Source organism: Tiliqua scincoides, chromosome 5 (genome assembly GCF_035046505.1).
Source record: "Tiliqua scincoides isolate rTilSci1 chromosome 5, rTilSci1.hap2, whole genome shotgun sequence".
Classification (NCBI taxonomy): Eukaryota; Metazoa; Chordata; class Lepidosauria; order Squamata; family Scincidae; genus Tiliqua; species Tiliqua scincoides.
In genome coordinates this window covers 49,268,379-49,285,092 of record NC_089825.1, presented here as the reverse complement: position 1 = coordinate 49,285,092, position 16,714 = coordinate 49,268,379, and the positions used below count along the sequence as shown (strand labels likewise).

The 16,714-nt window shown below is 43.1% G+C and overlaps 1 protein-coding gene across 2 annotated transcripts in view; it reads right to left on the bottom strand.

Moving 5' to 3' along the window:
- NEK11 (NIMA related kinase 11) overlaps nt 1–16,714 on the bottom strand; it is a 110,734-nt gene that overhangs the window by 83,884 nt on the left and 10,136 nt on the right. The gene's annotated exons all lie outside the window — the stretch shown is intronic.

The following is a 16,714-nucleotide window of genomic DNA, read 5'->3' as shown; positions in this document are numbered from 1 at the left end:
ATACGTACTAGTTCCATTCTGGAGATTTGTCTAGAAGCCAGAGATTTGTCTACATAGGTTGAAATAACTGGCACTTCCTGGCCCAGTGCTATCAAGCCTGCACAAAAGCGCCACAGTGAACAGTGTCAGCACAAAAGCACCAATGTAGCCATCTGTAGCTTGAATGTCTATAAGCAGGGGACCCAGTGTATAATATAGTACATGAATGAGGCTATTAGAGCAGTGGTTCCCAAATTGTGGTTCCATGTCCCACAAGTGGGTCATGACCCAGTTTTTGGTGTGTCATGAAACTGACAAGGCAGATTAGGTTATCTGCATCCACAGTTAAACAACCTGCTGAGGGGGAGCGCTGTTGCCCAATCACCATTATAGCCACAGAGGCTTGAGCAGCTGTAAACTGAAACTTCTTTCCAGGCTGGTCCTAATGTTTGTTACAATGCTGATAGTTTCCACTCTGTACTCTTGTTTTATCTTTTTCTTATTTCCTCAGCTAAGGCAAAAATCCAGGGTATTCTTACAGTACAATTCTGTGTATATTCACTCAGAAATAAATCATGGTGAATTTAGTGGAGTTTAATCCCAAGTAAGGGCCCAATCCTATCCAATTTTTCAGTGCCAGTGCTGCTGTGCCAATGGGGTATGCACTGCATCCTGTGTTGGGGAGGCAGTCTCAGAGGCCTCCTCAAGGTATGGGAACATTTGTTCCCTTACCTTAAGGCTGCATTGCAGCTGTACCAGTGCTGAAAAGTTGGATAGGATTGGGCCCTCAGTCTACAAGGGATTGCACTGTTTGGTACTTTAGGGCACTATGGGCCCAATCCCATCCAACTCTCCAGCACTGACGCAACCACGTCAATAGAGCATGTGCTTTATAGGGCATGTATTTATAATCATTGCCTGGATAAAAACTAACTTTCCATTTTCATAACAGAACACAATATTTTCTGTTGTCATACATAATATATATCATATTCTTAAAGAAGTAATATGCTTTTAAATATAACAAGAAAATAATTATTGAGTATATTTAATTCTTTTCCCAAAAATCTACTTTTTGGGAAAATATTCTTTTTCCGTGGATTCAAAGTTTCCAGAAAGTGTATACCTCTAGGTCAGGGGTGCCCAAACCCTGGCCTGGGGGCCACTTGCAGCCCTCCAGGACCCCCAACCCGGCCCACATGGAGCCTCCAGTCTCCAATGAACCTCTGGCCCTCTGGAGACTTGCTGGAGCCTGCACTGGCCTGACACAACTACTCTTAGCATGAGGGCTGACTGTTTGACCTCTTGTGCGAGCTGTGGGCCTAGGGCTCCCTCCGCTGCTTGCTGTTTCACATCTGTGAAGCAGTAGAGGCAGCAAAGTAAAGCCCGGCCTTGCTTACTGCAAGGTCTTTTATAGGGCTTGCGCTATCGCGAGATCTTCATTTATTCATATAAATTCCATCTTTAATATATTTGTTTATGTAAATTTATTCAAATTTTAAATGCAAATTAATTCTTTTTTTCCTGGCCCCCAACACAGTGTCAGAGAGATGATGTGGCCATCCTGCCAAAAAATCTGCACACCCCTGCTCTAGGTGAACATTAGATCACGTTACTCCAGATTTTATGCTTTGAATAGTTAAATAAAAAACCAGCCAACCCAGGGTCTGCGTAGGGATCTCCAATGGACTGAAATAGAAGAAATTGACTCGAATTTAACAAAAGAAGATAAAGAGAATGTTGTAGGTCACTGTCAATTCCTCTCTGCAGCCAGAAATGATGGGCAGCTAGTTCAGTGAAAATCAGAGATCCAGCTGATACCAGAAGAGAATAAAAAAGCGGGGGGGGGGGATGCTCAAAGAGAAGGTGCTGTCTTAAGAGAAGTGGCAGCTGACAAACTGCAGCTGTGTGCTAATGTCCTGAGAAAATGAATACCAAGTTAAACTGCTCTGCAGCAAACTCTGCACTAAGGTTTCTTAGAGGGTCCTTCACTCAAGGAATCACCCAGGACTCCTACCTGGATTCCTTTGTTTAAATAAAGTAAATAAGAGTCAAATTCTAGTCCTGCACCCTGCCATCAGAACTAGCATTTACTGCTGTCACAAATGGCCTGCCAGCACTGCACAAAGCTGTAAGCAGCTGGCCGTCAGCGGCAAAACCGGAGCAGCCCCATTCAGAGTTATGGCCAGGAGAAGGCCCACCAACAAAGTTAAGTTAGCAGGGGAGGTTGGACAAGGCTGAGGAGGGTGGGAAGAGGGTAGAAGGAGGGTGGAATGAGGCAGGGAAGCAAAATGGGTTTGAGAAGGGGGCAGGTTCAGTGGCAGACACTGAATCCTAACCCCCTTCCCAGACTCCATCCTGCGGCCACATGGACCTGGGCCAGCAATTTTGCTAGTTCATGTCCAAGTAGACCCCCCTGCAACACAGAGGCTTACTCCTGGGTAAGGGAACAAATGTTCCCTTACCCAGAAAAGACCTCCCTGATCATTCCCTCACAGAATGCCACAAGAGCCATTTTGGTGCACCTCCATTCGGGGGGGGGGGGGAAGCATAGGATTGGACCTTTGCTGCTGTTATTTTAAAGATGTTTTGTTAAACAGTGAGCACTGCTGCTGTCCCAGATATGCATCAAGGTGACAGAACGGCTTAACATTCTTGCTCTTACATGGAAAGGGGGTTCATATGATCAATCTCCAATAGTTATGCAGGCAAGATAAAGTACAATCACATTGTAGGAGTGTCAAACACCTTGCTATGACTTGAGTTTCTATCTTGAGTCCTCTGTGTGTGTGTGTGTGTGTGTGTGTGTGTGTGTGTGTGTGTGTGTTCTTGCTTCCTTTTTTTTTCCTGCCACTTCCGCACCTCACCAAACACCTTCATGGGTGATCCAGAAACTGAACTTCAGACCGATGGCAGCAGCAGATGTGGTGGGAAGAAGGTAAGTTGGTTCCTGGAGGTGGGGGCTGGGGGGGTTGAGGGAAGGAGGAACACACACACCACCACCTCCTCTTTTTCTGTGAAGTTTTGCTCAGAGAAGTCCTTGACTCATGACTCATTTTTCGAAATGGCTCAGATTTAGGACTCGAAAGACTTGAAATTTTCCACGAGTAGAGTTGAATGGCCACACATTACAACTTGAGAGTCAAGTTGAGTCGAGTGCTGACTCGCAACTCAAGCTTACTGACTGGAGCACATTCCTGGTCAAAAGAAACATCTAGTTCAGCCCTCAGTGATATCATGTGAGGACCTTTGCAATTTTAAACATTTTCAGATTCCTGTTTTTCCTCTTGTGTGTGAACAAGTGGGAGAACACAGAACAAGGATTTATGCTGATATTGTGGGAGCCAGTTGCGGTGACACATTATTTGGCATGGTTATAAAATTCAAAGTGTAGAATGTTGCGGAAATAATACATTAACTGCCAAGTCAAATGTAAATTTGCTACATGATTGCCAATCAATATGTAAGAACAGAAAGTCTATTTAAAAATGGATTGCAATTGGCCTTGCTTGGGTAAGAAGATTAATCATTTCAGGGTGTCTGAGGGCATATGCCATAAATTTAAAAGACTAATAACAGTGAAGAAAAAATACGAGTGACACAAATGATGAATTCTGCTTATTATGGGTAGGGCACTTTCTCATCCAAAAGAAAACAGATTTATGGGGATTCATATGGGAGATGTGAGTAGAAATCAAATATTTTTGTTTGGATAAGCAAGTCTGATGATTGCACACTGGATATTGCATGTTGTTATAACCAAGACAGAAATTCTATCTCTGAGTTAAGACCGTAAGGTAGGATGGGATTGTTATAAATTCCCTTGAACAGTGGAACACAATGAAATGTTGGTATAGTGAAGTTTCACTATTACTGACAATACTGCTGCATAGTCAGTAAACCATCAGTCATGAAACCCTTAGGCAGGCAGGACATTGCCATTGCAAGGGGTAGAGGGAGTTGGAGGGAGTTCATGGTATAAAAGCGTAAAAGAGCTTAGTCAGCCTCTTATGTTCATTCAGGGCACAGTCCTGGCCCTCTACTGCCAATGGAGCATTACGCCAGCAAAAGAGATGGTATAAATAAAAGCATTCCCACTGGTGCTCCGGCTATCCTGCCCAACTGAAGCTCAGGAATTCAGCCAGGGGCCTGGTTCCATGAACATGCACTTGATGATTATGACATTGCTGAACGACCCCAGAAGCTGGAGTGCCAGCAGCTCAGCAGCCAGAGACACTTACCTCTGGGAGGAGTGGGTAGAATAGCATGCAGATTGAAAACAGAGAAAGCGGGGAAGGAAGATGGAGATCCAACATAAGAACAGCCCCGCTGGATCAGGCCATAGGCCCATCTAGTCCAGCTTCCTGTATCTCACAGCAGCCCACCAAGTGCCCCAGAGAGCACACCAAATAACAAGAGACCTGCATCCTGGTGCCCTCCCTTGTATCTGGCATTCTGACATAGCCCATTTCTAAAATCAGGAGGTTGCACATACACATTATGGCTTGTAACCCATAATGGATTTTTCTTCCAGAAATTTGTCCAATCCCCTTTTAAAGGCATCTAGGCCAGATGCCATCACCACATCCTGTGGCAAGGAGTTCCACAGACCAACCACACACTGAGTAAAGAAATAAGATGGAGTAGAAGCCAGCAGAAAAAGAGGCAAGAGAGACAACGGAGCACAAGACACCAGAACAAGTAAGTCAAGAGAGAGAAATATACAACTTGTCCCTCAAAACGGCCACAGTGCCAGAAGATTGGAGGATAGCAAATGTCATGCCTATTTTTAAAAAGGGAAAGAGGGGGGACCCGGGAAACTATAGGCCGGTCAGCCTAACATCTATACCGGGTAAGATGGTGGAATGCCTCATCAAAAATAGAATCTCAAAACACATAGATGAACAGGCCTTGCTGAGGGAGAATCAGCATGGCTTCTGTAAGAGTAAGTCTTGCCTCACAAACCTTATAGAATTCTTTGAAAAGGTCAACAGGCATGTGGATGCGGGAGAACCCATAGACATTATATATCTGGACTTTCAGAAGGCATTCAACACGGTCCCTCACCAAAGGCTACTGAAAAAACTCCACAGGTCCTCTCATGGATTGAAAACTGGTTGACGACCAGGGAACAGAGAGTGTGTGTCAATGGGAAATTTTCACAATGGAGAGAAGTGAAAAGCGGTGTGCCCCAAGGATCTGTCCTGGGACTGGTGCTTTTCAACCTCTTCATAAATGACCTGGAGACAGGGTTGAGGAGTGAGGTGGCTAAGTTTGCAAACACCAAACTTTTCCAAGTGGTGAAGACCAGAAGTGATTGTGAGGAGCTCCAGAAGGAACTCTCCAGACTGGCAGAATGGGCAACAAAATGGCAGATGTGCTTCAATGTCAGTAAGTGTAAGGTCATGCACATTGGGGCAAAAAAATCAAAACTTTAGATATATGCTGATGGGTTCTGAGCTGTCTGTGACAGATCAGGAGAGAGATCTTGGGGTGGTGGTGGACAAGTCGATGAAAGTGTCAACCCAATGTGCGGCGGCAGTGAAGAAGGCCAATTCAATGTTTGGGATCATTACAAAAGGTATTGAGAACAAAACGGCTAATATTATAATGCCATTGTACAAATCTATGGTAAGGCCACACCTGGAGCATTGTGTCCAGTTCTGGTCGCCGCATCCCAAAAAAAGACATAGTGGAAATGGAAAAGGTGCAAAAGAGAGCAACTAAGATGATTACTGGGCTGGGGCACCTTCCTTATGAGGAAAGGCTATGGCATTTGGGCCTCTTCAGCCTAGAAAAGAGGTGCCTCAGGGGGGACATGATTGAGACATACAAAATTATGTAGGGGATGGACAGAGTGGATAGAGAGATGCTCTTTACACTCTCACATAATACCAGAACCAGGGGACATCCACTAAAATTGAATGTTGGGAGAGTTAGAACAGACAAAAGAAAATATTTCTTTACTCAGCGTGTGGTTGGTCTGTGGAACTCCTTCCCATAGGATGTGATGATGGCGTCTGGCCTGGACGCCTTTAAAAGGGAATTGGACAAGTTTCTGGAGGAAAAATCCATTACGGGTTACAAGCCATGATGTGTATGTGCAACCTCCTGATTTTAGAAATGGGCTATGTCAGAATGCCAGATGCAAGGGAGGGCACCAGGATGCAGGTCTCTTGTTATCTGGTGCGCTCCCTGGGGCATTTGGTGGGCCGCTGTGAGATACAGGAAGCTGGACTAGATGGGCCTATGGCCTGATCCAGTGGGGCTATTCTTATGTTTTTAGAAAGCCAGCAGAAAGGGCAGACAGAGAAGAAGGGGAGGGGGACAGAGAGGCAGAAAGGAGAGTGGAATGAGGGCTGGAAGGGGGTGGTATAAAGAGCAGCTGTGGCACCAAAATCCTATGTTCTTTCAGGTCTCAATCCACCTTCCCAGCTCCACTTGGACTTGTGCCGTAGAAATTGCTGGCACAGGTCCAAGTAGACCGATACCTGCACCAGAGGCTTACCTGCAGGTCCCTTGCCCAGAGGACACCTCCAGGACTCCCCCCCCCCCCACACACACACAGAGGATTCAGCATGAACTCCAGGGACAGAACTGCATGGGGGGGGGGAGCCAGAATTGGGGCCTGGGAAACATTAGACCACACTACATTCAATCTCTCAGTTCTTCATGGCAATTGTGAGATTACATCACATATGCAGAAAACTAATTTTCCCTAGTTGTTTTCACTTGGGAGGTTGCTGATAATTTTTATTAGCAAGTCTAGCCATAAATCTGTCACTTTAGTACTGATTATAAGTTGTTTACTCTCCTCTGCAAAACAGTGTTATACATACAACACCATTATGCACAAAAGTCACTTTACAGTCTGTAAATTGGGTGTTTACAAACTGACATTCCATGATGAGAAGCTGCTGCAGCTGTTCTTGGATGTCTGTCAAATGGGTGATGGACTTTAATACATTCACAACATTATTTCAAGGAAAACTTGAATCACTTTTTGCTATGAATTCCTTGTTAATAAGCATTTGACCAGTTTTAGGCCGTTCTCAATTGCTGCTTATGATAGACATACACCAGTACAGTACAATATCTAAAACTGAAGGGAACCACAATATTGATCTAACCATAAATGCATCCTAGTGCAGAAGACATTGTTCTCCTCATTCCTCCGCTACACAACAAAATGCCTACTTGAGCATAGTAATATTTAGCGTTAATATAAAATGCAGTGACGCACCCCTTAAGCTAGGGGTGTCCGTTTCATACAGCAAGCCAAATAGCATTCATGGCACCAACTAAGGGCTGGAAGTGATGTCTTAAGCAGGAAGTGACGTCATTAAGCAGGTGATAACCAGGGAAAAAAACCTTTTTTTCCTCCCATAAGAACTCATTAGCTGCAATATGACAGAAGATAAAACATGCAAATCTTGGTCCCAACCACCAAGATATGGAACAGCCCAATTATCATGTAAGTTGCCCTTCTGCTGAAGCATCACTTCTCAGCTCAGCAGCTGAGAGATGCTCTGCAAAGTAGCGCTGCTGAAAGAGCGGCCCCCATCATAACTGGGTTCTCCCAGTGCATCCGCAGCTTCTCCCTTTCTCATCCCTCTTGATCTGCTTCTTTCCCTATTCCATTCCTTGCCTTCTGAGGCCTCCTTCTATCTCTCTCTCCAAGCACCTCAGCAAAAGAGGCACTGTTGAAACAGTTCAGAGAGCCCATAGCTGGGAAAGCCCAATTGTCACACAGGCCATCCTTTCAGTACTGACGCCTCAGCAGAAGCAGCTGAGGTGCTGAAAGGCTGGCCAGCATGATAACTGGGCTCTTCTAATGCTATCCTTTCAGCAGTGCCACTTCTGTGATGAGTCACTTCACAGCTCAGAGCATCTGAAGGTAGTGCTGGGAGAGCTCAACTATCAAGAGAGTTGAACAAAGAGCTTCCTTGGGCCGCATTCAGCCTGTAGGTTTTCTGTTTGACACCCCTGCCTTAGGCTGTAAAGTCTATTTCTATTTTCCTTCGCCATATGGAAAGTCAAACCAGTAGACCACTTGTTGTGCATGCAGCCAGCTCCAAGTTCAAACCTGGACATCTCAAGGAAGGGCAGAGAAAGATTCCTGTCTGAAACCCTGAAGAACTACTACCAGTCTGGAAACACTGGGCTAGACTAGCAGCTTTTGAGGGTCATGATTTTTACCATCAACTGAGAATGTCTCTGCACCATATTAATGCTGAAGATTTAGGTGAAGGGGCTTGAAGTTTCTCAGCTCTGGAATTCTATCTCAATTGAGAGAGACTTCTGCTCAGCAGCTGAATGTGTGCAAATGTACCCGTGGTCAATCCCAGGCATCATCAATTAAAGAGCTGTGTAGTAGGTAATGAGAAAGCCTCTGCCTGAGGCCCAGAAGAGCTACTGCCCTTGCTAGTAGACAATACTGGGCTAAGGTAAAATAAATCAATGGTCTGACTCAGTGTAAGACATTGTTTCATATGTTCATAAGTTCCTTGCAAGATTCCTCACAGCTGACGTCTAAGCACCTTCCTAAGGTAAAGCGAGGTTACCAATGCAGGCAATAAAATTTATTTCAGCAATATTTATAAGAATAAAAAAACAATAAAAAATAAGCCACTCTGAACCACCAAAGTTTGCAGTTCTATACAGATATATCTTAAGAAATTCAATTTTTCTTTAGAAATGTATTTGATTGTGTGCTAGGGTTTCTTTCCTCCAGAAAATGACTCCTTTCTTCCTCTAGGAGGAGGAAATCTCAGGATCCAACCATTCATCTGTCACAAAACTTTTCACAAAACCAGAAACTCTCGTTTGAGCACACAAAAGTAATCTCAAAAAAACAAGGTTTCATGCACATAGACAGAGGTGAATGGACACTGAACACTTCAATAAGAAATAGTAAAAGTGATAAAAAGACTTCCTGTTGATACATCTGTTGTACTTGCCTCCAAAGAAAATTATCAACACTTTGATTACCTTTATAAAGCTATTTTTCCTCTTTCAATAGAAACTTAAATATTTATAGTTTAATTAAAAGACATTCCCACACATTCAGAAATTATTAGAAACATTGCTGAACACAGATAATGTAGACCAATTCATGGAAGCCACTCTCAGTGTTGCATTACTGCCATCTACCGTTCAGACTCACGTTATCAGGGAGCTAGCCTTAGATGCCTCCCTTCTCAACCACAATATGCTTGCTTAAATGTCACACGTGCCAGTCACTGCTAATTTCGATGTAAAACAAACTTTTCTCTGGGGGTTTAGGTGTCAAGGGCTAAATAATTTGTTTACAATCTATTTTCCAATACCACATTTCATGAAATTTAGTTTTACAGGAAGCAAGAATGATTTGTGGGTTGTCACAAGCTCATAGGCTTCTCTTTCCCCCTTGCTTGTGTAAATTCCGCTTCTTCCACAGTTCATTGCAACCAAAGGAGAGTGTTGGTTTGGAACTTCCCATCAATGACAGCTAACTAGAATTGCCTCTGATACAGGATTAGAAACCACGGTTTCTCTTTATTAGTCTGATCAGGCCTGGCCCAAGTACAGCAGGCTCTCAAGCCAATGACAAATATGGTGTGCCCCTGTCATCACACACCAGTACTGCATGCTCCTCACCACTGTGTACCATTTGCACACATACCCCTTTCCTCCCTCCTTCCCCCAGGGCACCACAGACCTCTTTCCTCTTCCTCCTCCTTCTCCCCCCTTAACATATTGATTTGAAAAGCCTGGAAGCATAAGGAAATATATACTCCCTGAAAGAAGAGGAAGGAAAAGGAAGCAACAGCCAGCCCTGGCTGAGAAAGACTGTGCCAGATGTGTTTACGAATTTCTAACCAAAAAATGCCAAAAAAATAAAAAACAAAGAAAGATAGAATGTCCAGATAGAATATAAGGAGAGGAGATCTACTGAGGAAAGAAATGGAGCACCAAAAAAACCATAAAAGATCAACATTTCTCTTAATTTTTTGTTTCAGAGTACTCAGGTAAATTGCTTTTCTCTCTCACTATAATCTCTGAAGTACATTTCCTCATTGAGAACTACTTCTCCGAAGGGTCAGGCCAGGGCAAGAAGTTATGAGTACTCACTCAATTATAGTATTATAATTTATAATAATATTTTAAAATTATTGATTTATTGTATTTTAATACACTTATTAATTTATTACTACTTTTTAATAATATTCCTAAATTAACTGTTGATTTTGTGCCAACATCTTTAGGCACAATAATAATAAAAAGGATATTTGCACAACTTCCTTTTGTTAAGTACCTCTACGATGATAGAAAATCCATGGAACAACTCCATAGTTTTGGTTCCCAAAATTTCCTGGAAATCTACATCTACACGGCCCAAACTGAACTGCTCCTTTATTAATTAAGCCCAAGCTCCCAACACATTTTCTCTCTCCCAGTTTCTCTCGTTTCTCTCTTCTGCTTAGCACAAGAATGATTGTCCAATTCACACATTTGTGAGGCAATAAGTTCCGCACATGGGGATTTTTTGACCTCACTGTCACTTGAGAAGATGTATGTGTGAAGAGTATCCAATTTCCCTGAAAAGGTAAGTCTGGAGTTCACATTGAGACTAGCACTGGTGTCACTAGGGGGTTGCAAACCACACCGGCTGACACCATGGAGGCATATCATGGGCGGTTGTCTCTTCTCCTTGTACCTTGCAGTGCATCAGAGGCTGCCAATGTGCAATTGGGCTCAGTTTGGGCTGCACTTCTCCTGCCGAGAGAGAGGAAGTAGTGAGGCAATGGTGTGAGGCACCCTGGATGGCAGGGTGCTTAACACCATGCTGCTGAGAAGGCCCAGGTGAGGCTCGTCTTCCACTTCCAGCCATGCAGTGAGTGCTTGGCCAGCATGGGGCAGCGAAGCAGGCAGGACCAGTGAGGTGAAATAGCAGCTCCATGCAGCAAAGCTGCTGTGTCACTCTTCATTTGCTGGCTCATGTGGTAACTCCCTACCCATTGCCTTGGGTCATGTTTACAGCCATGTGTGTGTGCAGAAAAGTGCAGGCTGATGTAAGGCAATCAGGAGGCTGCTTTGCAGAAGTCAGCCCACCATGGCAAGTGGAGAGGCTGCACTGAGGCTCGTTGCAGAGAAACAGCCCTTTTTCACCTCAGAGAACACCTGCACACAGTGGGAGCAGGGTCAGGGCCAAAACAGGAGGTGACTCCATGCATTACTGCACCAGGTGACATGAACCCTAGAAATGCCACTGCAGACTAGTTCACTCATTGTTTCACTGCATGATTCTGAGCTGGCAGAATCACTGCATGTCTGTTTTACTACCTCAGAAATCTGAGCCCAAGAAGCAATTTCTATCAAAAGTGTCCTCTAGCAAAAGCATTATGTTTTTTAGTGCCCACACACCAAAATGGACCTTCCACTTTCCCTTCTCCTCCCCTGGTCTCTTGCTCTCACTTTCTACATTATATATAATTTTATTTTCAGACCTCAACAGCACTGAAGAAAAGGCAACCAGCATGATCAGATGAACAAATGCAGTGCAAGCAGCTGGCAGCCATTTGTTATTGAATTAATCGATTCAGTTTAGGCAGAACATTCTCTTTGGAATACCTTCAGAGAAACAAACAGGCTGTAAGTGCAGGGATTTAACTACACAGTAATCCACTGATTGTCTCTTGGATATTCATAAGTTACAGAGCTACTTCCACCTTTAGATTTCATTTCGGTTGTAATAAGGCGGCATAAATAATTGAGGGACATGTGATAAATTATTCAGCTAAGTGCACAGTTTCCAAGGAATCCTAGCATGAGTTGGGCTTAATGGTATAATGCAAGTCAGAGGCAGAAGTTGTGCTGACACCCCACTATTACCACATGCAGGAACAGTGCTGGGTGCTTGGCGCTTCGCAGCGTGTGCCTTCCACCAAGGGGACATATTAACACCTCTTGAATATTTATGGAGTCGAAGTCCCTACTGCCTGCTGTGTACTTCTGTTGCTTGGTCGTGCGTGCCTAGAACAGCGTCAGCCCTAACTCAAAGCTTCTCTTTATGCAACTGATTGGGACATTCGTGATCCAGAGATGACAGCCGAGTCTTCCCAGTGACCACTGTTCAATAGCACCCTGATACTTCACCATTATCACTAATAAATAATACAGATATGGACTAATTGGAGAGGTGCCCTTTAAATCGGGGTGAAAACTGCCAGGAGTCATAGAAATTTGTGATGAGACAAGTTTGAATTGAAAAAATCACTACTTTCAAACTCGGATCAGAAAGACAAAGAGCATAACTACACAGCAAACTTAGATCCGTTTTACTGCAGTTTCACTGTCAAGGGATTGTGGGATCTGTAGTTTGGCAAGTATCCTGAGCCCCCTCACACAAACATGCTTGCAGGAGAAAAAAAAATGAGTTGAAAGCCAGTTGAAGTCTGGGTATAGATATGCCCTTAGTTATTCTGCTTGATCTGAAGGTGGTGTGAGAAGCATGAGCTAATAAGAGCTTTCTTAAGTTTCCTGTTTTCATGCATGCATGTGTGTGTATGGTGTGTGTACACACAAGTTGACTGTACCACCAAACATAGGATGAATCTCACCCAGAATTCAACTTCCTGTGACTCTGCTTTAAGCATACACAGTGCAAGTTTCTAGACCTTCTCACTTGAAAATACAGAAGGGCCAGGAACAATGCAGAACCCAGAAAGGTACTGAGCAAGAACTCCAAGTAGTCAAGACATGAAGCTTCACGGTTCTACCACCAGCTTTTCTGCATGGACAGACAAGATAACCAAATATACAGGTATATCCATTCATACAATTTACTGCTGTATTTGGTACAATTTTAAAGCAGCTTCTTAGGCAGCTTCCTAATTTCTTTTAGCAGAAACTAAACCAGCAACTTGGCAATTCTTTCTCAAAATGTTGCCCTATTTTTAGAGGGGGAGAGAGAAAGTATCGAGTTCATAAATGTTTGGGCACAGTTGTGCAAATTCAGCATCTATTAAGAATAGGCAAGCTTTTAAGTACAGGAAATGAGCAAAATTTAATAAAAAAAATTAGTGTCAATGAAGGTCAAAAAGAAAACAAAAAAAAAGTGAAGAGGTTTGGTCTGGATGCCTGCTTACTGTTTGCAAACTACTACATGTGATTCATTCTGCAAATCTTGCAAAGACAGCTCCAGAGGAGCCAAGAATCAATTCTTAACTTGCACTTTTAAAAGACGTTTTGAGCCTGAGCTACTGTGTGAGCTGACAACAGCATACACAATTCAGATTGTTGAGATGATAAATTTTTCGGTTTTTTTAATAAGGCAGAGATTCTTCAGGCAGAGATTCCTGACCAATGTTCCATTAAAGGGAAGGAAGAGACAGTTGCGCAACTGTGCTGCATTAAAAGTACCCCAAGGAATTGCTTGGTGTCTCCCTTTCCCACCCCATATTGGCAACCTCAGTTGAAGTCCATTCTGCTTCAAGACACCTGCAGCTGTCTTTGAGTTGTTCTGCCTGATTTGACAATCAGCCAACAAGCAGCAGTTGGTGAGATCTCTGAAGCCAGCCCACACTCTGTGCTCCCAGTGGCTACAGAGGAAGCCAGCTTAGCAACATGAGGTAGTGTAGTAGGGCAAACACAGAAAAGAAATGAGAAAGCAGGACTGGTAACAAGCAAGATAAGAGACTGTCCAAATAGCTAGACCAGATAGCTAGACAACCCTTTGTCCACTAGTACTCCATCTGGCCTATGTACAATAGCTATACTTTACTTGGAAAGTGTGTTAAATCTATGATGACACTCTAAAAATTATCTGAAGCATTGAAAATTCATGCAAGAAAACGTGAATCAGCAAGGGATAGTACAAATTCCAGCTGAATTTAGAGAGCTGCTGCATTGTGCTGACTCTAAGTAATCCAGGAAAATATGAATAAAATGTAGCAAAAATAAGGAGCAATATTTTGTAGGGAAACGGTGCTCACCCAAATACACATAGCTACCTCCTGTCCCATGATCATCTTTTGTACAAATTATTCTGCTGACGAAAAGTGATCAATTCACTTACACTAAAACAGTTGTAGGCTTCCTATTATGCACTTGCCTGGGTACAGCCAGGACAAAGGAGCAAAATTGGCATAAAAAGTCACTCAGTATATTATTAAAATAACTATATTGTATGTTTGGAGTGCCTCAGGGTTCCACCTTGTCCCCCAAGCTTTTCAACATCTACCTGAAACCCACTACTGGGAGAGGTCATCCAGCAATTTGGAGTGAAGTGTCACCAGTATGCTGATGATACCCAACTCTACCTCTCCTAAACTTCCGACTCCAGGGATATTGTTGAGGTCCTGGAGTGCTATCTGTTGGTGGTTTAGGTCTGGATGAGGGCCAACAACCTGAAATTAAATCCAGACAAAACAGAGGTTAGCCTGGTTCAGAAACCTCCAACAGGTTTTTCAGCCACCGGTTCTGGAGTGCAGGAAAAGGTGTACAGCTTGCAAGTACTCCTGGATAGTCCATCTGGATAGTCAGGTGGCACTTGTGGCTAGGGGTGTTTATGCCCAGCTTTGTGCAGCAGGTGCAGCCATACCTGAGTCAGTTGGATCTTACCATGCTTGTCCATGCCCCAATGACACTGCAGTTGGATTATTGCAATGCACTTAACATGGGGCTGCCTTTGTTCAGAAACTGCAATTAGTGCAGAACATGGCACTAATAATATATAATTTTAATTTTTGATGTATTTTTAATCTATATAATTTTAATTTTTGATGTATTTTAATTTTTAACTCATATTCATGATCCACTTTGGGTTATCTGTTAGGGATCAGAAAAGCAAGGTGTAAATACTTCAAATAGCAGAGCGCGTTTTCAAGATAGAAGATAAAGCAGACATCTGCTTACACTGCAGTTTCATGAGAATAGCAGACAAAGCAGAGTAGCACCACTGTAATTTCATATTGACCTTGTTGCTTGCATTATAACATAGCAAAGCACTTTCAGGATACTGGCAATGGAGAAAATAGGGTGCATGGCACTACATGGCAATAGCCAGCAGGGTTTTTGCCCAGCAGGCTCAATCTATCCAAGTGAGAACTTGGAACTTCAACAGCAGAATGCATGAAATTTTAACAGCAAGTGCACAACTGTTCTCAGCTCATGCTGGGGTTGATTTGAAACTAATTTTGTTGGGAAAGACACCCTTGCCTCAAAATAGAGAATTAACAATTGGTGTAAGAATGTTGAAATGAACATCATATTAGTGCAGAAAATTATCACTTTGTACTGTCTCCTGGATTCATTGTTAGGCTCCTCTTTTCTCAGAACCTGATCTATGTCTACTGCAAATAGTGATGACAGAGTGTTAAAGAATCCACAGTGAAATGTGCAGCTGAGCTTAAATAACTGATTTGACAAAAACTGCTGTGGCATCTTAGACAGAATGTAAGAATTTTATTGGGGTATGTGAGCTATACACTGGCTCCCCCAAGTGGTATATCACAAAACTGCAGCATTCTCTTAACTAGAAAGGTAACCCCCTTAACAGTATAAAAGATTTAAACTTCAACAAAAGAGGAGTTTGGAGAAGGCAAACTTGGCTGTGCCTTCTATGAAGAATGTTGTCGTTGAACTTACTGATTCAACTGACTCTGTAATTCTGCACAGAGAGGAGACTCCTTACAACATACAGTATATATTGTCTGTAACACACTTTTTATCACGTGTAACTTTTTATCACTGTAACCACCTAAAACAGTGGTTACCAAACTGTGGGCTGGGACCCACTGGTGGGTCGCAACCTGATTTTTGGTGGTTCATCAAAGGGTGATGGAAAGATCAGTTAACTAATTGCCTAAAGCCCGGAGACTATTCAAAAATCACATACTGTTGCTGCTAGTTACCTTGCAAAGAACTCAGCTCTTGCAATTTGCAAGCATGTGTAAATATAGGGACATAAATTTTTGAGGGTCTTTTCTCTGATTATTATGACTTTAAAATAAATATTATTTCTTTCTAGATCTCCTTTTTAAAAGTCTGGTAAACCTAGATGGGTCCTGATATAGTGTCATTTTAAAAAGTGGACCCCAATGCTAAAGAGTTTGGGAATAACTGACTTAAAATCTTTAGTAAATGGGGTTTCTCCTTGTCTTTATAGGCTGCAGGAGCTGATGCTTGCCCTTACAACAGCTGTTAGGAGTGGGCTAGAAGAACGCAAAATTGAATCTGCAAAATGCATGTAAACAAAATGCATGTTGATCAACTATTCAGGAAAAGGAACTCCATTAAATGAACAACATGCTTGAGAGAAACTTCACTCCCAGGTAATTGCGTATAGGATTATAGCCTTACAGTGCAAGCCTAGGAGGGCTTACTGAGAAGTGAGTTGCACTGTATTTGGCAGAGCTTACTCTGAGGAACGTGTGCACTTAAATACTTACATAAATACTTGTGATTACCAGTTAATCTATAGTGTAAGCCAGTGCTATCAAAATGTGGTTTGCAGATGGTGCCAGTTCACAAGCTATCCGCAGCACAGCTCCTGTGGCTTCAGGCTTCTTTGGGAGGGATGACATCTGGAGAGATTGGAGCCATTAAGTCTCCCACAGCTTGCCATGGGACAAGGACATTGCCTCTTGCTTTGGGTGCACGTAGCCTCACAAGAGACTATGAGACAGCAGGGCATGAGACAAAGAAAAAGAAGAGGACAGTGGGAAGTTAAGAGCAGCAGTGGTGCAGGGAA